The sequence below is a fragment of the Octopus bimaculoides genome, chromosome 7 (genome assembly GCF_046866305.1).
Source record: "Octopus bimaculoides isolate indiv1 chromosome 7, ASM4686630v1, whole genome shotgun sequence".
NCBI classification, from domain to species: domain Eukaryota; kingdom Metazoa; phylum Mollusca; class Cephalopoda; order Octopoda; family Octopodidae; genus Octopus; species Octopus bimaculoides.
In genome coordinates, this window is record NC_142934.1 from 85,619,285 (window position 1) to 85,639,725 (window position 20,441).

At 35.7% G+C, this 20,441-nt stretch overlaps 1 non-coding gene across 1 annotated transcript; it reads right to left on the minus strand.

The window, feature by feature from the left end:
- Nucleotides 1–6,551: 6,551 nt before the first annotated feature.
- Nucleotides 6,552–6,747, minus strand: LOC128248404 (U2 spliceosomal RNA). Its single transcript, XR_008264653.2, has one exon. It is a non-coding gene; the product is annotated as a U2 spliceosomal RNA (small nuclear RNA).
- Nucleotides 6,748–20,441: the final 13,694 nt, after the last annotated feature.

Here is a 20,441-nt window from a genome sequence, read left to right on the forward strand (position 1 = left end):
AGAAAAGGTCACAGAAAACGAGAAAGCAACCATACTCTGGGATATGCCAATACACACAGATAGAGAAATTAAGGCAAATAGACCAGATATAGTTGTCAAAGATCATGAAGAAAAAAAATGCTTTCTAATTGATGTATCAATACCAGCAGATGACAACGTTTCTCTAAAAGAAATGGAAAAACTTTCAAAATACAAAGACCTGGAAATAGAGATAACTCGAATGTGGAATCTAAAAACAGAAACAATTCCTATCATAGTAGGTGCCTTAGGTATAATAAAAAAATATTCAGACAAATACATAACAAAAATACCAGGACTTACAAATATATATAACATACAGAAAATTGCACTACTGGGTACTGCACACATTCTACGCAAAACACTTTCAATACAGTAAACATAAGAGCACCACAGCAAACCACAGCACATACCCAAGGCGCACAGAGCTGCGCTCGGTAGTGAAGTGAAAGCACGTTATAAAAATAAAACTACTGAACAATAATAATAATAATAATAATAATAATGATAATAATAATAATAATAATAATAATAATAATAATGATAATAATAATAATAATAATAATAATAATAATAATAATAATAATAACAACAACAACAACGACAACAACAACAACCTCGAAGAATACCTTAAGAATGAGAACCCAGGTTCGAAATTTCCCCAAGACACCTGATGAAGGCTGGAGGGTATATCAGCCGAAACGTTGTGTTAACAACAAACAAAATGAGGACAAATATAAATAATGTAAATGTAAATAATGTAAATACATAATTTTTCCCAGTCTTGAGGTTTGCCGTCGATGTACTCAGCACCCACACGGTTGTGGAACACAAGACTTATGGTATCATGTTGTTCTTGATAGCCTGTCCCATATATATATATATATATATATATATATATATATATATATATATATATATATATATACACACACATTTATGCATAACACTCATATAATGCTAATAATTGATGTTCAGAGAGAAAAAAAAGTAGGTGCTTGAAATTTTGGTGTGTGAAATGTTGCATGTACAGAAAAGAGAAGTTTTCATTTCTAATATTTGAAATATTTAAGGCGGCGAGCTGGCAGAAACGTTAGCACACCGGGCGAAATGCTTTGCGATATTTCTTCTGTCGTTACGGTCTGAGTCCAAATTCCACCGAGGTCGACTTTACCTTTCATCCTTCCGGGGTCGATAAATTAACTACCAGTTACGCACTGGGTCGATGTTATCGACTTAATCCCTTTGTTTGTCCCCTCAATGTTTAGCCCCTTTGTGGACAATAAAGAAATAAGTAACGTTAACACGCCGGGCGTAATGCTTAGCTGTATTTCGTCTGTCTTTACGTTCTGAGTTCAGGTCGACTTTGCCTTTCATCTTTTCGGGGTCGATAAATTAAGTACGAGTTGCGTACTAGGGGTCAATGTAATCGAACGGCTCCTTCCCCAAAATTTCGGGCCTTGTGCCTAGTGTATATACTTAAAAATGTCCTTAATTATAATTGTATTTCATACGAAGAAAAATTTGAGCTCATTCACTTTGGAAGAGAGGGCACACTCAATGCACCATATACACTACCGTCGGGAGATCTACTTGAACCGTCGGATAATATCAGTGTCTTAGGTATAACTGCCGACAGTAATCTTAGCTGGAGTTTGTACATCAACAAAAAAGTCGATGTTGCCGCAGAATGTGCTCATGGATCCTCAGAACTTTCCAATGTAGGGATCATGAAACCATCAGCCTTCTCTTCTCCACATTCGCTAGGCCCCACCTGGAATACTGTTGGCCATTGTGGTCCCCCTACAAAAACAAGGCATAATGAGGATCGAAGCGCCACTAGTTTGGTTGGCTTGCAAATGTCATAAGAAACTGCATTAAGCTTACGTATAATATAGTTCTTGGCACTCCGTCGGTTACGACGTCGAGGGTTCCAGTTAATACGATCAACGGAACAGCCTGCTCGTGAAATTAACGTGCAAGTGGCTGAGCACTCCATAGACACGTGTACCCTTAACATAGTTCTCGGGGATATTCAGCGTGACACAGTGTGACAAGGCTTGTCCCTTTGAATTACAAGCACAGCAGAAACAGGAAGTATGAGTGAGAGAAAGTTGTGGCGAAAGAGTACAATAGGGTTCACCACCATCCCTTGCCGGAGTGTCGTGGAGCTCTTTTTTAGGTATTTTCGCTCAATAAACACTCACAACGCCCGGTCTGGGAATCGAAACCGCGATCCTATGACCGCGAGTTCGCTGCCCTAACCACTGGGCCATTTCGCCTCCCCCCCCCCCCCGTATAATAAAATATAATATAATATAATATAATATATTTAGTCCTTGGTATTTGTTTATATTTTTGCGTATTTTGAAATGATGGAAAGTAATTATAGCACGTCGTGGAACCATAAAATTAATTGGTCTAATATCAATAATCCACATATATATTTTCCTATCCAAAACCACTTATGAATTATAAAACACCTGGTTCCTATTTCCCATTTTTGTTACAGAATTCTTTAAATAAATACCGGGAAATTGATATATTAACCGATTCATTTAAGTGATTCAATTAACTGGTCGTCTCTGTAGCGATATTATACTATAATCTGATAGGTTTTCAGTTTCTAACACCTGCTAATCTCATGTACATATTAAGACACACAAAAAAAGGAAAAAAAGAAAAAAGAAAAAAAAAAAAATGAGGACGACAGTCTTATATTTAGAATCGCAAGCAGGATTTGTTTTAATTTCTTTATCGTCTCGGCAATTCGTTCGTTAAAATTGCCTGAGGCTATTGTCTGTTAGTATTGTTTTCAAAACGCCATAAGAGATCACAGAATAAACAAATTGAATAATAATAATAAAAAAAACACCGTTGTCAACCGCTTGCATCTTACACTTCTTTCAGTCTCTGGACTGCGGCTATGATTGGATTCGGCTGACTGAAACGCCATGTGTGCGCGCGCGCGTATGTATGTATGTATGTATGTATGTATGTATGTATGTATGTATGTATGTATGTATGTATGTATGTATGTATATATATATATATATATATATATATATATATATATATATAAATATATGAAGGCGCATGGCTCAGTCGTTAGAGTGTCGATCTTACGATAGTGAGGTTCTGAGTTCGAATCCCGGACCAGGTTGCGTGTTTATTTCACGTTGTAGAAATGAGTTGCGACATCACTTGGTGCCAAGCATTTCCCTTGGATAACACTTGTGGCGGGGAGAGGGGCGACTGCTGGTCTTCCATAAAGCCTTTGCTTGGACTTGTGCCTGGGAGAGTCACTTTCTAGTTGCAATCCCATGGTCAGTCATGACCGAAGGGGGCTCTCAGGAGCAATAAAGGATATGAGAGGTTTAGTTCACTGCATGCTATAATTGGTCACCCGTTATGTTCCAAGTTTACAGCCGAGGCTGGAGCTAGGGATCCATATTATGCTTCTCCGTCAACAGATATGTACTAGAAGAGAAGGCCAACAAAATCCAAGGCTGGACGAGTATCTCAAATCATATGCATACACTCACAACCTACTTCTATCTATCTTGATGTCTATCATTCCAACTCTATATACCCACGTAGACCATTTGCACTTAATCCATTATTTCAACATTAACATATCATTCAAAATACTGTTAGAATACTGCCTGGATTTACCTGGGATTATACCTAAGGGCCTGTACCTTCATGAAAGTTCGGGCCAACCTCTATACTCCCTGGAAAAAGAAGACCTGTGAACTTTATTCTCCTGTCTGTATTCTTGTATCTACTGTTTATTTCATATAAAATGCGATTTCCCTATCTAGAACGTTCATAGATACACATCTTGTCTCTGATGACGGTATATCCAGTGTACAGACCTGCTAGCCAATCAATTATATATATATATATATATATATATATATATATACTCTTTATATATATATACGGCCGGGTTTAGTTAGTTTCCGTGTTTCTGTCTACCAAATCCACTTACAAGGATTTGCTCAGCCAGGAAGCTATAGTAGGAAACTTTCGCCCAAGGTGTCGCACAATGGGACTGAACCCGAAACCATCTGATTCGGCAACAAATGACTTACCACATAGCCATGCCTATAAAAAGAAATAATGAGAATATATTATTAGATATTTATTTATCTTTTCCCTTTTATCTTTTACTCCGTACATTAGTTGCTACATTAGATTATTAATGGTTCATTCATTAAATATAGTGAAACTCACTTATATATCTACGATACGTGAGTAACAACCAATTCAAACACACACCATATATATATATATATATATATATATATATATATATATTTCAACACAAACAGTATTCGAGACCTTACAATCTATTGATGCTTGACACCCCATAGGGCGAACTTGATTCAGCCACACACTGCAGGAACCGTTTCATGGACGAGCTCTCTAAAATGTCTGACATTTCGACCGCCTTACAATACATCTCTTTCCTTTGAAATTGCTGATTTTATACCACTCCCGACTAAATCCACTTCAAACACACACTTCTCAAGCACCAAAGACCTTTTTCTGATGTTTTTTTTTTATTTCTTTGCTGCTTTTATTTTTATTTTTCCAACTAAGAATATTGTCATTCTGAAGTCCCATCCCTTCTTTCAAAGATGTCTGACTTTCCACGTTTCAACCAAAACAGATATTCAATGATTATGTTCCTTTAACTGAAAATTTGCAATTTGCTTGGCACACCTCCCGTTGTTTACAGCTTTGACTGGTAAGGGGCTCCGCTGGGATTACTTCTATGCATCAGTTGTGTTGCTTAGACAACGCAGCCCTTATTACTGCTCTTATGACACACAACATACGAGAGATATGCCATGAAAATGCTTCTAAGTTCACTTCTAAACATATGAAGATCTGTTCTACTTGTACGCTATATTATAAATCTTTTACATCTATTTTGAAGTATATATTTATGTGTGTGTGTGTGTGCGTGTGTGTGAATATGTTTTTTGTGTATGCATGTATGTGTGTTTGTATGTGTGTGTATATTTGTGTTTGTATGTGTGTGTATATTTGTGTTTGTGTGTGTATTTGTGTTTGTGTGTATTTGTGTTTGTATGCGTATATTTGTGTGTGTGTGTGTGTGTGCGCGCGTACGAGTGTATTTTGGAGTTGGAATTGTCTGCCAAACGATTTGATGTACGGCTGCTTTTGAAATGGAAGCAACTACACAGTAAAATATTCTTGCTTCTGTCTGTATGAATACATATTTACATACATGGCATACGCAAACACACAGGCGTACAAAAACACACACGCACACATACACATAGGCACACATACACACAGATATGCATTCACCTTCTATCAAACCATTACTCCATATATATCTATGTATTCATACATAAAAGATAATTCGCTAAAGGAACATTCAGTGTACTACATTACACATACTTCCCACATATTACACACTCGTATCTGTAACACCGATGTACGGCACAAACTGGTACTCCGTCAGTCACGATGAGGAGCGTTCCAGTTGATCTAATCAATGGAACAAATATAACTTATGTCTGCTAGCTGAGTGGAATAGAGGAACGTTAAAATAAAACGTCTTGCTCAATAGCACAATGTGCCGCCGAGAATCGAACTCACGACCTTACGATCGTGAGTGAAATGCCTTAATCAATAAGGCACGCCCCTTCACACATACAATACAGACACAGGGATCAAAACAGATACACATTACTACAGCGTGGTACACACACACACACATACACACACACATACACACCTACACGCGCGCGCAAACTCACAATCACACACGTACTTACACACACACACACACGTTCACACAAGCTCATTCACACACGGACACATTCACACGCACTCACTCATACATACACAAGCACACCCTCATTCACACACACTCACACACGTACACACTCACTCACATACGCGCTCACTTACATACACTCACACACACACACACACACACACTCACACATACACTCACACACACACACACATACAGACACATTATTTTTGTCTATTGTCTCCCTTAATATTCGTTCTCCCTGATAAAAGGCAAAAAAATTACTTTCATTTCTACCTCACTTTCCAATATGGCCATCTTCTAACATAACGCATCGATGCATCATCTGTTCATTTTACTACTTGATTTGTTTCCATTATTTCTTGTTTCTGCTGTTTTCTACAATGAATGGCATTTAGTCCGTAACGTAAGATGTTTCTTTGAACGTGTTCTTCTCTTTTTCTGTCTTGCAGTCCAACGTTTGTATTTTTGTTGTTCTTTGTTTTGTATTTTGAAACCTACGCGAGTTTTCACTCGCAACACTAACGTTGCTTCAAGAACCGTTCTTGGATTACAAGGTTTTGAATTACATTACATCTCTTACACCTACAGACGTCTGTGTATGTATGCATACATTTATGTATGTATACACCCTTTCACTGTTTTACAAGTTTCAGCTCGAAAGCTGTGACCATGCTGGAGCATCGCCGTTTTTTTATATTTTGTGTTTTTCTAAATATGAGCTGAATCCTAGAAGTACTACAACATCAGGTCAGCAACACGGCAAATTTAGGGCAAGCCCCTTAAATTTCACCTCATTTCTTAAAAAAATAATTTAATATCTATGGCTCAGTTCGGAACTGTACTGGACATTAAGCTGGTGAGAATAAATACTACGCTTTGGTCTTATCCAAAAGTCCAGAAAGCGTGTCTATGTATGGAACACTTATTCTTTGTAAGCCTAGTACGTATTCTATCTGTCTCTTTTTGCCGAACCGCTAAGTTACGGGGACGTAAATACACCAGCATCGGTTGTTAAGCGATGTTGGGGGGACAAACACAGACACACAAACATACAGACACATACATATATATACATATAAACGACGGGCTTCTTTCAGTTTCCGTCTACCAATTCACTCACAAGGCTTTGGTCGGCCCGAGGCTATAGTAGAAGACACTTACCCAAGTTGCCACGCAGTGGGAATGAACCCGGAACCATGTGGTTGTCAAGCAAGCTACTTACCACACAGCCACTCATGCGCCTATGGTACTTATTCAGTACTTATTTTTAAGACTGATGCTTATTCTGTCGACCTTTCTTTGCCGGACAGCTAAGTTATTAGAGATAAACAAACAAAAGCTCAAAGACACATAAACATTCAGTCATATATATACCATGGATGTCCTCACAGCTGTCGCCTCTCAAGCCCACTCACTAGTCATTACTCGGCCCTGGATCTTCTACTTTACGAACAATATCGTAGGTGGTTATATGTTTTTCTGTAAACAATTTTATAGCAGATAAGATGTGAGAAATGCGGCTATTGTATTTAGACACTCGTTACTGTATCGTAGCTAACGTGATTCTATCGTCTCCGCTACATGAATACGAGTCATTTGGAAAACTGAATTAATCCTTCTGATCTTTTAGCGTATAACATTTATCGTGTTCTCTTTACAGACGAGCCAAAAGCATAGTTTAACATGTGAATATCTCAACATTACAGTGATCTCGAGACTATTGCTGGTGTTACGTTCCAAAACCCCCCGCGATAAGTGAAATTCCGCGAAGTAGAGACAGTACTGTGCTGTATATTTTTTCTATTATTTTCATAATTTGTATGTATTTATTTTATTATAAATGCAAAACAACACCAGGAAGGAATCGACGTAAGCTTAAATAATAAACCGTGATAGGTGAACTGCGATAGGTGAACCGTGATAGGTGAACCGCGATATGGCGAGGGATTACTGTATATGAATTATATTTATCTTCTATCATTTATTTGCTTCAGTCGTTGGAGTGTGGGCATTATAGGACACCGCACCCGAAGGGTTTAGTTGAACAAATCGATTCCAGGATTTGATTTTTAAAGTCTAGCACTTATTGTATTGGTCCTATTTTCTTAAACCGCAACGTTACGGTGACATAAACAAACCGACACCGGTTATTAAGTGAGGGACTAACACAAACGGAAAAACAAACACTATTTTCACTCACAAGACGTTGGTCAGTTTGAGGCTATAGTAAAAGGCAAAATGCCTGAGGTGCCACTTTGTGGGTCTGAACCTGAAGCTAAATGGCTGCAAAACAAACATCGTAACCACACATCCATGCCCCATGAAATGTTCAAATACACACACACACACACACACACACACACACACACACACACACACACACACACACACACACACACGTACACACACACACTCACACGCATACACACACATGCGTACACACATGCGTACACACATGCACACACATGCGTACACACACAAGCACACACACATGCACACACATGCATACACACATGCGCACACACATGCACACACACAAACACACATACACACATGCGTACACACACATGCACACACACATGCACACACATATGCACACAAACATGCACACACACACACACACACACAATGAGCACACACATGCACACACACACACACACTCTCACACACACACGTACAGCCTGAAACATACATACTTTCTTACAAATATACAAGATACGGCAAATCGGCCTCACACACCCGCCCACGTATTTATTCACATAAAATACAGAATTACCTCTAAATATAACAATGCATCGATGCTCTTTTTTATAAGCCGTTTACACATTTATATCAATATGTGTTTCCATACGTTACTATTTCTAGACACGGTCTGATAGATGTGAGATAACATACAGACAAATTATATTTACTAGAATTTCGTCGACAATAAGCATAAGAAGTCACTGAACTTTCAAAGCGGAACTTTCAGAGCAGTTGTCATATTTTCTCTAATACAAACTTCGATGGATTTTATTAAATTTCAGTATTTTGTGTTGTTATTATTCTTACTAAATTTGATGTCTAAAATAAAATATCTGAAGTTTTTGTCACGAAATCACTGCAACTCTTCCTCAAAATGCATATTATAACTGCATTATTTTATTACTTCCATGGTTCACATACAGTCGTACACGCGTACACGGTGAATATTAACTCGTAGACGAGTGTGATTATCACTGACTAATTATCATATCATTGACGTTAAAGACACAACTGTCAACAATGCCGGTGCTGAAATTTAAAATCAATAACAGCCTGCACAACAAACACTAAGATTCTCACCTACTAAGCCAAGTAGCATAGAAACAAGCAAGAGCGAGATCTCCAGCTTTGCAATGAAGCGGGTGTTATATCAGAATTACATTCTCCAAAGGAGATACTACAGCCATATGTTTAAGAGATGAGGAATTATGTACATTATTTAAATTATTTACAATTGACAAATATTTGTCTTCATCTTGTTTGTTCTTAACACAACGTTTCGGCTGATACACCCTCCAGCTTCATCAGGTGTCTTGGGGAAATTTTTCAAACCTGGGTTCTCATTCCTAAGGTATTTTTCGATGTTGTTGTTATTATTATTATTATTATTATTATTATTATTATTATTATTATTATTGTTTACTTTTAATATGCACGTTTGATACAATTACTCGCCGAGACACACCCAGCGTCCGAGGGCGAATGAAGGGTAAGAGATATTACAGCATGACTGAAAGCTTGGGAAGGGCAAGTGACAGGGATAGTAGCGAAATATCTTCATGTAATACATTACGTACATTGAAATTGATAGGGTTTTTTTCTATGGATGTGGGCAGTACTTGTCAGCGCAATCTTTTGGATTTCTCTGAGACATGGTTCTCTTGGGATATTATCTAGATGTTTCTGACATCTCTTTCGAAGGGCACCCACAATAACAGGAACAGTTCTCGCTTTAAGATGCCGCATCTTTTGTATTTCAATTTCCAGATCTTCATATTTATTTACTTAATTTGTCAAATTCCGTTACAGAAATATGTTATATCAGTCGGAACACTTACATCTATTAGCCTGGCCATAGTAGTAGTAGCAGTAGTAGTAGTAACAGTAACAGCAGCAGCAGCAGTAATAGTAGTAGTAGTAGTAGTAGTAGTAGTAGTAGTAGTAGTATTGCTATGAAAGGGGCGAAGCAGAGAATCGATATATATATATATATATATATATATATATAGTTATCGCCAAGCCAACGTGGCAGTCCCAAAATTAGGACGAAAGCTGCCGTGAATTAGCTCCAAGAAGCCATCGCCTCTAGCTAGCTATGTGACACACGAAACCTGTGTCCTTTATAACCTTCGAACAGGGGAGGTCAGCAGTGTCCCCCTGCTGGTTTGGCATCTGCAGACTAGTTTCAGGGTGTTGCCCCTTGTCAATGCAGAGCAGCCAAGCCTTAGCCAGGCGGCGCTGCTGACTATCTGCTCGAAGGTTATTTATCTAATTTCAGTGGAATCTATCCACTGGTTTTCAGAAATAGAGTTATTAATATTTCTAAGTCTCTCTAAAGGAGACTACGGCAGCGGTACTTGGCTGCTCTGCATTGACAAGGGGCAACACCCTGAAACTAGTCTGCAGATGCCAAACCAGCAGGGGGACACTGCTGACCTCCCCTGTTCGAAGGTTATAAAGGACACAGGTTTCGTGTGTCACATAGCTAGCTAGAGGCGATGGCTTCTTGGAGCTAATTCACGGCAGCTTTCGTCCTAATTTTGGGACTGCCATGTTGGCTTGGCGATAACTATTAATTTCCAGTACCGCTGCCGTAGTCTCCTTTAGAGAGACTTAGAAATATTAATAACTCTATTTCTGAAAACCAGTGGATAGATTCCACTGAAATTAGATAAATAACCTTCGAGCAGATAGTCAGCAGCGCCGCCTGGCTAAGGCTTGGCTGCTCTGCATTGACAAGGGGCAACACCCTGAAACTAGTCTACAGATGCCAAACCAGCAGGGGGACACTGCTGACCTCCCCTGTTCGAAGGTTATAAAGGACACAGGTTTCGTGTGTCACATAGCTAGCTAGAGGCGATGGCTTCTTGGAGCTAATTCACGGCAGCTTTCGTCCTAATTTTGGGACTGCCATGTTGGCTTGGCGATAACTATTAATTTCCAGTACCGCTGCCGTAGTCTCCTTTAGAGAGACTTAGAAATATTAATAACTATATGTATATATATATATATATATATATATATATATATATATATATATATATATGTATACAAATACTCATGTGTAAGTACACACACACACACACACACACACACACATAAATGTGCACATACATCAACAAATACACATGCACAAACAACATATATATCTTTTCTACTCTAGGCAAAAGGCCCAAAATTTTTGAGGAGGGTCCAGTCGATTAGATCGACCCCAGTACATAACTGGTACTTAATTTATCGATCCCGAAAGAATGACAGGGAAAGTCAACTTCGGCGGAATTTGCCAAAATACATATATTCTTCTCTACTCTAGGCACAAGCCCGAAAGTTTGGGGGAGGAGGCTAGTCGATAAAATCGGCTCCAGTACGCATCTGGTACTTAATTTATCGACTACGAAAGGATGAAAGGCAATGTCAACCTCGGCGGAATTTGAACAACATATATATATATATTGCGCTATGTATACATTATCAGGGCATCATTTCAAAACATTTCAGCGTCTCACTTGTGATGAAGACTAATTTTGTATTTATACTTCCAATATATAATTTATAATTCATACAAAATTAAGAGCCACAAAAAAATTATTAGAGTTTTCTATAGAAAGTAATTTATAGCTGATTTACCGTAATTTGCAACAATTATTTGAGGAATGGCAGCGTATTCTTTAATGATTTATCAAGTCTTTTTTTCTGTATTACTTTCTTTCATGATCTAGAGCACTATTAATATATTTTTGACAAAACTCATTTACATACATACATACATACATATGAATCTGTCTGTCCATTTGTCTCGCTCTCTCTCTGTATATATATATATATATATATATATATATATATATATATATATATATATATATATATATATATATATATATATATATATATATACATATATATGTGTGTGTGTGCGTGCTACAACATACATATGAGCAAACTCGCACTGTCGATGCCCAACCTCACGTGATCAACAAGATACAGAAACTTATTAGCAAAACAGATTGATTTTCACCATTATGATATATACATGTATATATGTGTGTGTATATGTGTACACACACACACACACACATGCATATATATATATATATATATATATATATATATATATATATATATATATATATATATATATTTATTTATATATATGTATGCATATATAGATAGAAAGAGAACGATTAAGGGATAACAAAGATAGATGAACAGATTCACGTGGATGTATATATTATTTATGTGTCTGTTCCTGTTCTTGTGAGAGAGAGAAAAAGAGAAGAGAGAGAGAAAAAGAGAAGAGAGAGAGAAGGGGAAGAGGGAAGGAAAGAGAGAGAGAGGGTGAGAGGGGGAGAGGGTGAGAGGGAGAGAGGGTGAGAGGGAGAGACGGTGAGGGGGAGAGAGGGGGAGAGGGAGATAGTTTACATGTAACCGATATATATTGCCACATAAATCATAGCTTAGTAATAATATTGACTGTATTCCCTCATACAAATTTTATTTTACCTTTAAAATTTTGTGTCAGTGGCGTAAAAATTAATGACATTTTCATAATATATCACATATATATATAGAAAAATATTATATACATATATATATGTATTTATTTCGACCATATATCTGTTTGTGATAGTTTTGCTTATTTCATTCAGTTTATTTTGATAGCTTCTAAAATGTTTTTTCTGCACACACTATACTCAAATTAGACAACTTCTATGTTTGTTCAACGTTTCTGGAAATAAATTCAAAGTCTCCCTTTCGCCAAAACTTTAGTAAAGTTTTAAAAGGAAGCATACGTTACATAATATATATTAATAGATTACTTGTGCGTTAGTACGGTGGTGATCTAAAGGAATCGTAAGCAAGTCTGACAAAATGTTTAGCGGCATTTTGTCCTCTTTTTACGTTCCGAGTGCAAATTCCGCCGAGGTCGACTTTGCTTTTCATCCTTTCGGGGTCGATAAAATAAGTACCAGTTGAATACTAGGGTCTATATAATCGAATGTCCTCTTCTCCTGAAATTGCTGGCCTTGTACCAAACTTTGAAACCAATATTTTACTTGTGCATTAGAATGTAATTATAGTTAGAGGCTTTTTGCTAATCTCGTGGGTATAAAGGGAGGTAATTACTTTCTCTTTATGCACAATGTCTTCGTTGAAAATAAACGCGTCAACTGGACTAGTTCCGAAAATGTATTGGGATTTCACGAGCAACCGAGTATTCTCTTTATGTCTCAACGATTGCTTAACTTAAATTTATATTTATATTGAGTATGGCATCGCTGATGAAATCATGCCTCAGGATTGAAACTGCTTCCTCTAATCCTAATTTATCTACTTACGAAATATTTTATTTAAGAACAAGGCGGTTTTTACATATATGTACACATACGATATTGGCTACTCGATCTTTACGTATATTTCGTAGTGTAACATGACATTATATAATGCAGCCATTGCCATACTTAAATAGATTGGATTGCCTTTTATCATAATTCTGTTCGATTTAGTGCTAACCTGTTGCTAGGGAACATGTTTTCTAGTTTCATTTTCAACGAGAATCTTCAGCCTTTTATTATTCTACAATTAACAATAATTGTATCGGCACCCAACAGTAGTTTGTCTCTTGGGTATTTTCATCAATATCATAAGAAAGCAGAAGATAATTTTCTTATACGCCAAAGAAGGTAACTCAAACCAAATACAAGATTTTTGTTTGACGCACCGGGATTTGTTTTGCCATTTCTCACTCACTCACACATTCACAATCACTTCCACACCCAAGCACTTATAATATACAAATTATTTTTCCTTTTCTCTGAAGCTGCCAGATTTGACGTGAATATGAAGAGATTAGTGAATTGTTTCTCTCATATTGCACATTTTTAGAGATCTCTAGGAATATATTAGCATCTCTTTTTGTAATGATATATTAACGTGTGGGTTGAGTGATAATAAACTGCTACGTTTAGCATGTCGGGTGACAACAAGGATCCCTCATTGCCTATTAGTATATTCAAGGGATCTATAACGAATTTTTAAATTACTGATTATGCATGAAATATTTATTATCTAGGAATCGTTCATTATAAATAGGATCACGCTGATTATAAAACAAGCTGTTTGTTTGCATGTTGGAACAATTTGAAAATATAAAATCAGATACAGTCAAATGAATTGAATTGACATTTGATTAGCTGGATGATGTAATAAACGGTAAATTAATTACGATGTACAACACTTTCTGATATTACTGTGGGGAAAAGTCAACGAACTGCAGTGCAGATAAGAAAATGAGTTTGGGCTTCGATAATAATAAAATTCAGCCTGTTCAAATACAACTCAAGTAATTGCACTTCAAAATCACTACACGCGTTAACAATTACACATATTAGCTCTAAATCTAAATAAAACATACTTCAAATTATAATAAATGTCACACGTGTTAAAGACAGAAAATGAAACATGTTGCTTTACGTTCATCATTAGATATAGAGATTGTCGTTGTAATAATTGATGTTCATCAGCGGTTAGCGTTGACGTACGCATAAATCCATTTCCTTCTTGAAATCTAATAAATGCGGCTACAGGTGATTATCCTTTAATTAATTGAGATATGAATTAATAACAATACATACATACATACATACATACATACATAAATACATACATACATATATACATACATACATAGATAAATACATACACACATACATAGATAAATACATACATACATACATACATACATACATTAATACATACATGCATAGATAAATACATACATACATACACACATACATACATGCATATATATATATATATATATATATATATATATATATATATATATATATATATATATATATATATATATATATAATACATAAATACACACATATATACATAGAAACATATATACATACATGCATATATATATAAATACATAAATACACACATATATACATACATACATACATACTTACATACATACATACATACATACATACATACGTACGTACCTACATATATATGTACGGGTGTCTGTATGTGTGTCTGTGAGTACATTTAAATTCAGCCAAGTCAACAGTGTTTAAAGGAGAATAGAAGTTAAGAAACCCTTTCATTCCAGGAAGGAATTCGTTTCCTTTGTATTTGGTACCAATACAAATGAGGAATATAATTATATGGCAATACTTGATTTGACATATATATTTTCAAATTAACAGGCTGTGCAGTTATGGAACTCGTTTTACAACAACGTGTATCCCGGTTCAGTCCCACAGCGCGGCACTTTAGAAATGTGTTTCTGTTGTGTCGAAACCCGTCGTGTATGTGTGCGTATGTGTGTGTGTGTGTGTGTGTGTGTGTGTGTGTGTGTGTGTGTGTGTGTGTGTGCGTGTGTGTGTGTGTGTGTTTGTTTGTTTGTTTGCGCGTGTGTATATGTGTATGAGCGTGTGTGAGCGTATGAGTGTCTGCTTGTTCCTCCACCACTGCTTAACAACCGATTTTGGTTTGTTTACGTTCTCGAAACTTGGTGATTCAACGAAAGCGCCCGTACAAGAAGCACCAGAATTACGAAATAAATCCTGGACTGATTTGTTGGACTAGACCCTTTAACGCGATCCCCTAGAATGACTGATGTCCAGTAACTGGACTAAGTAAAAGTTTATAAAAAAGATAAATAATAAAAGAAAATTGTATTTGTATGCTGCTCGTCACGTCTAAACCCAACCCTGAAGTCTGTATGACCTCCCAAAATAGCAGTTGAATATACCTACAGTCTATAAAACGGTAGCTGTATTGGATAATGTATTTATAAATACAGAAAAAGCTGGAAAAGAGGAAAGCTGATTTCTACTGGAGAGTCTTTCTTCATTGGTTTAGTCTGCTCAGTCATCAATGACCTATGGCTAAATAACAACGAATGCAAATTATTTCTTGTGTTTGAATCAATAATATCTAAAAGAGAAATTAATATTTATGATTGCTCAATTTTGCAGATCCTGACCTATTTAAATAACCATTTAGCTATGCAGTAAAGTTATTTGAAATTAAACCTCAACTTGCACATAACGCGAAACAATTTAATTATCACTTTTCCCATCTATTTGGCATTCAGCTGTGGTATCTACGCAAATTTGCTAAACCCGTGTATATGAAGCCAGTAACGTAACTCATAAAATTTTCATGTGTAAAAGATTTGACATGTAATTAGTTAGTATTAAACTATTTCTAGTTTTAGCTGAGTCTGTCTAACCATTAGGGCTCAACAATTTCACAGATATAAAGAGGTATGGCTGCGTGGTAAGAAATTTGCTTCCCAATCATATGGGCCCGGGTTCAGTCTCGTTGCATGGCACCTTGGGCGAGTGTTTTCTACTGCAGCCTCGAACCATTTAAAGCCTTCTGAGTGGATTTCGTAGATAAAAACTGAAAGAAACCCGTCGTATATATATATACAATTTCAGCGTAGAAGGTGTTTGTAAGCCATTTAAGAACGCACAAATACCATTAATTTTACTTTAACATTTAAATTTCATTTGTGTCAAAATATTTTCCTCACTTTCGAACCGTGACCTGTCAACTGACGAAACATCGTTCTGAATCTGAGAAAGTAACAGTTAGTTCATTAAATATATGTGTTTATGTATGTATGTATGTATGTGAGTATGCCAGCACATCTCCGTAATATAAGTGTGTGTGTGTGTGTGTGTGTGCATGGTTTGTGTCTTGTTTGTTCCCCACCATCACCGCTTGACAACCGGTGCATATGTGTTTACATCCCCGTAAATTAGCGGTCTGGCAAATGAAACTAATAGAGCAAGTACCAGGCTTTTAAAAAATAAGTACTGTGTCGATTCGTTCATGCTCCAGCATGGCCACAGTGAAATGAGTGAAACAAGTGAAAGTTAAAAAGGTCAAAGTTAAGTATATCAGCACCGTATGCGTTTAAGTTGGTAGATACAATATTTAGAGCTGTAGCTAAACACGCAGTGATACTTAATAACGGCTCTGTACAATATTAGCTAAAATACCGTCTTAGGCGACATGACATTTAATTCCCTAAGAACCAAGATATAATATTCTAGCCGAGTAGTGGATTTTTGTTATCAAAGAAGTCCTCTTCGTTACTGGAAACAGTTGTGGCTAAAAGCACTAAATTTTGGCTTTTCATCCCATAAGGGTGGAAATACGAGGGATTGCTGAAAAGTTCCTGGATTTGGGTAAAAGAAAATACAGGTGGATCACTTTTATTCAACATATTCCCCACTCAGATTCACAGAACTATTACAGCAGTCCTTCAGTTTTACTAAGCCTTGTAAAAGAAATTGAAAGTTTTGACTTGAATCAGGTCTTTCACGATATCCTTGAAGCTAGGAACTTTTCACCCCCCACTCGCAAAATCGTCCAATCAATTACTGGGTCAATATATAAACGAATAATCTCTCTTCCCCACCTTACGTCAAAAAATGACTGGAAATTGCTGAGAGAGAAAAGTCGCCATTTTGAGACTATTACGCACACATCCATTTTAATTGAAGTAGTTCGATTCAGATTTATTCAGTTCTATATACATTTTATTTTAATAGATTTCACTCTCTGTCATTTATTTATATGCTAATTTTTATTTTTATTTCGTTACAAGTTGAAACTAAATATAGTTTGATCTCTATCGATATAAGTGATATAATAGCTAGCAAAATGGGAAAAAGCTATTTCATATTTGCCCATTATAGTTTTATATATATTATATGAAAGTTTCGAGGTTTTCCAAGAACTTACACCGCTTGAATAAAAATATCAATAAATACCTTTATTTTTTTTCTTTCATTTTGTAAATATATTTTACAGAGACGTTATCGCATACACATATATTATATATCTGCAGTCGATTGTACAAATGTAAATTACGTACACATCCAACCATTTATGCCAAATGTTAATATGTCTGTTTATGAGTGTGTGTGTGTGTGTGTGCATGCATATGTAAATATGTATATACATATTCATACATGCATAAACATATATATATATATATATATATATATATATATATATATATATATATATATATATATATATATATATATATATATATATATATATATATATATATATATATTTATATATTTACATACATACATACGTATATATACGTACATATATATATATATAAATACATACATACACACATATATATGTATGTATGTATAAATGTATGTATCATTATGACCATATATGTACACAAAGAAACTTACTTTTATGCACAGACTCACACAGACGTATAGTAATATACAATTGCGGCATTTCTTACCTACCCCGTATAATTTTTATACTGTAATATCGTAGAATATTATCTGAATAGAAATAGAATAAGGTTACATATATGTATATATATATATATATATATATATATATATATATATATATATATATATGTGTGTGTGTGTGTGTGTGTGTGTGTGTGTGTGTGTGTGTATGCATGTATGCATATGTATATATATATTATGTGCTTGTATGTGTATGTGTGTGACTGTATTAATGCACGCTCACACATACATCTACTCAGTGACACACATACATTTCCCGAAAAAATAAACACTACACAATTGCAGCCATGAAAAATGTAGATAATACGGCTTCTGAAACTATTAAATCTAAACATTCCTTACTAGATAAATGCTAAGACTAAAAGAGACCATTTTATATGGACAATCTATAGTTTATACATATTTATAAAAACAAACAACAACACAAACTCTGCCGTTTATATCAAAGTATTATCGTAGAATCAGAAATAATAAATAAAAAATAGACTCACAAAGATATTTCATCAGACCAAATTTTCGTCATACATAAAGGCGGCAGTTATACTTAGCATAAATATATTATTGTATCCGGTAAATAAATGCATATATATGTATATATATATATATATATATATATATATATATATATATATATATATATATATATATATATATATATACATATACAGATACATACATACACACACACGCATATATATATATATATATATATACATATATATATATATATATATATATATATATATATATATATATATATATATATATATATATATATATATATATATATATATATATATATATATATATATATATATTACACACACACCACACATGCATATATATATATATATGTATATATACATATATAAATTGTGCATGTGTGCTTATGCATGTATGTGTGGATATATGCAAAACATTAGTACGTGTTGGTCTGTAGATTACAGTTTCTGTCGTGTCACAGTTTCATGCAAAATGTCAAGGAATTTAGTTATAGAGATGCTGAAGAGATATTCAAAGTAGGTGATGATGCAAAATATAGGATAACGGCAGGTCATAACACGTATTGCGTCATGATTGCTATTTATTCTCCCATCCGAAAAGATGTAGCAAATATTTCATCCTGTGTCTACACGTTGACATTAAATCTGTTTGTAGAACACATTAATACTTTACGCTCTAGCTAGATCCTGAGATATCTTTAAATAGTGTATCTATACATACATAATGGCTGCAAACTCGAGTATTGCCAATGACTAATCAGAAGTCGCACTCATGCGAAGGCTACGACGAGCCATTTTTGTGATAGTTGTTACTTTTTATTCAAGCGATGCTCTTACATTATGATTTCTTATAGAGGGTAATGGATTTGCATAAATCCAATTCCACTCTGAAGATGGACAAGATGAACTCGAAAATAGGGCTAGTCTACATCATTGAATATTGTCAGGGTCGTAGGTTTACTCTTGGAGTTCCCCTCTCCTAGAAAGAGATAGTGTGACAACAGAAGGGCTTTCCACTCCCAGTGGGCGAACCGCGCGCCTGGACACCAACCCAGGTATTTCCACGTCCCTTGCCATATATACATGCATACATGCACATGTATATATATTGTTGGATGGCCGTTGACTGCTCATGTGCTCTTCTGCCCTTTGATAGGTTTGATTTTTCGTCCTACCGTCTCCAACAATCACCTTCCTCAGAAAGGAACCTAACATACATACATGCATACGTACAGACTGAGAGACATACACAAAAGGTAATGAACCGCTTCGGTAATGAAGGACTATGGGATTGCACCTAGAACTTTCCCCACCAAAGTAGAAGTCTGAGCAAGGTTGTCCAGCCTCTCTTCTCCAGCCTCCCATACCAGACAACTGCTGAAGAGGTCCCGCGCAGAGGAACTGAATCCGAAAGCACATGATTATCAAGTAAACTTCATGACGACTCACCTATATTAGCGCCTATATATAAGTTTATACCAAGAACCCGAGATTGCTATAATAATATTAAGAATATAAGATTTATTC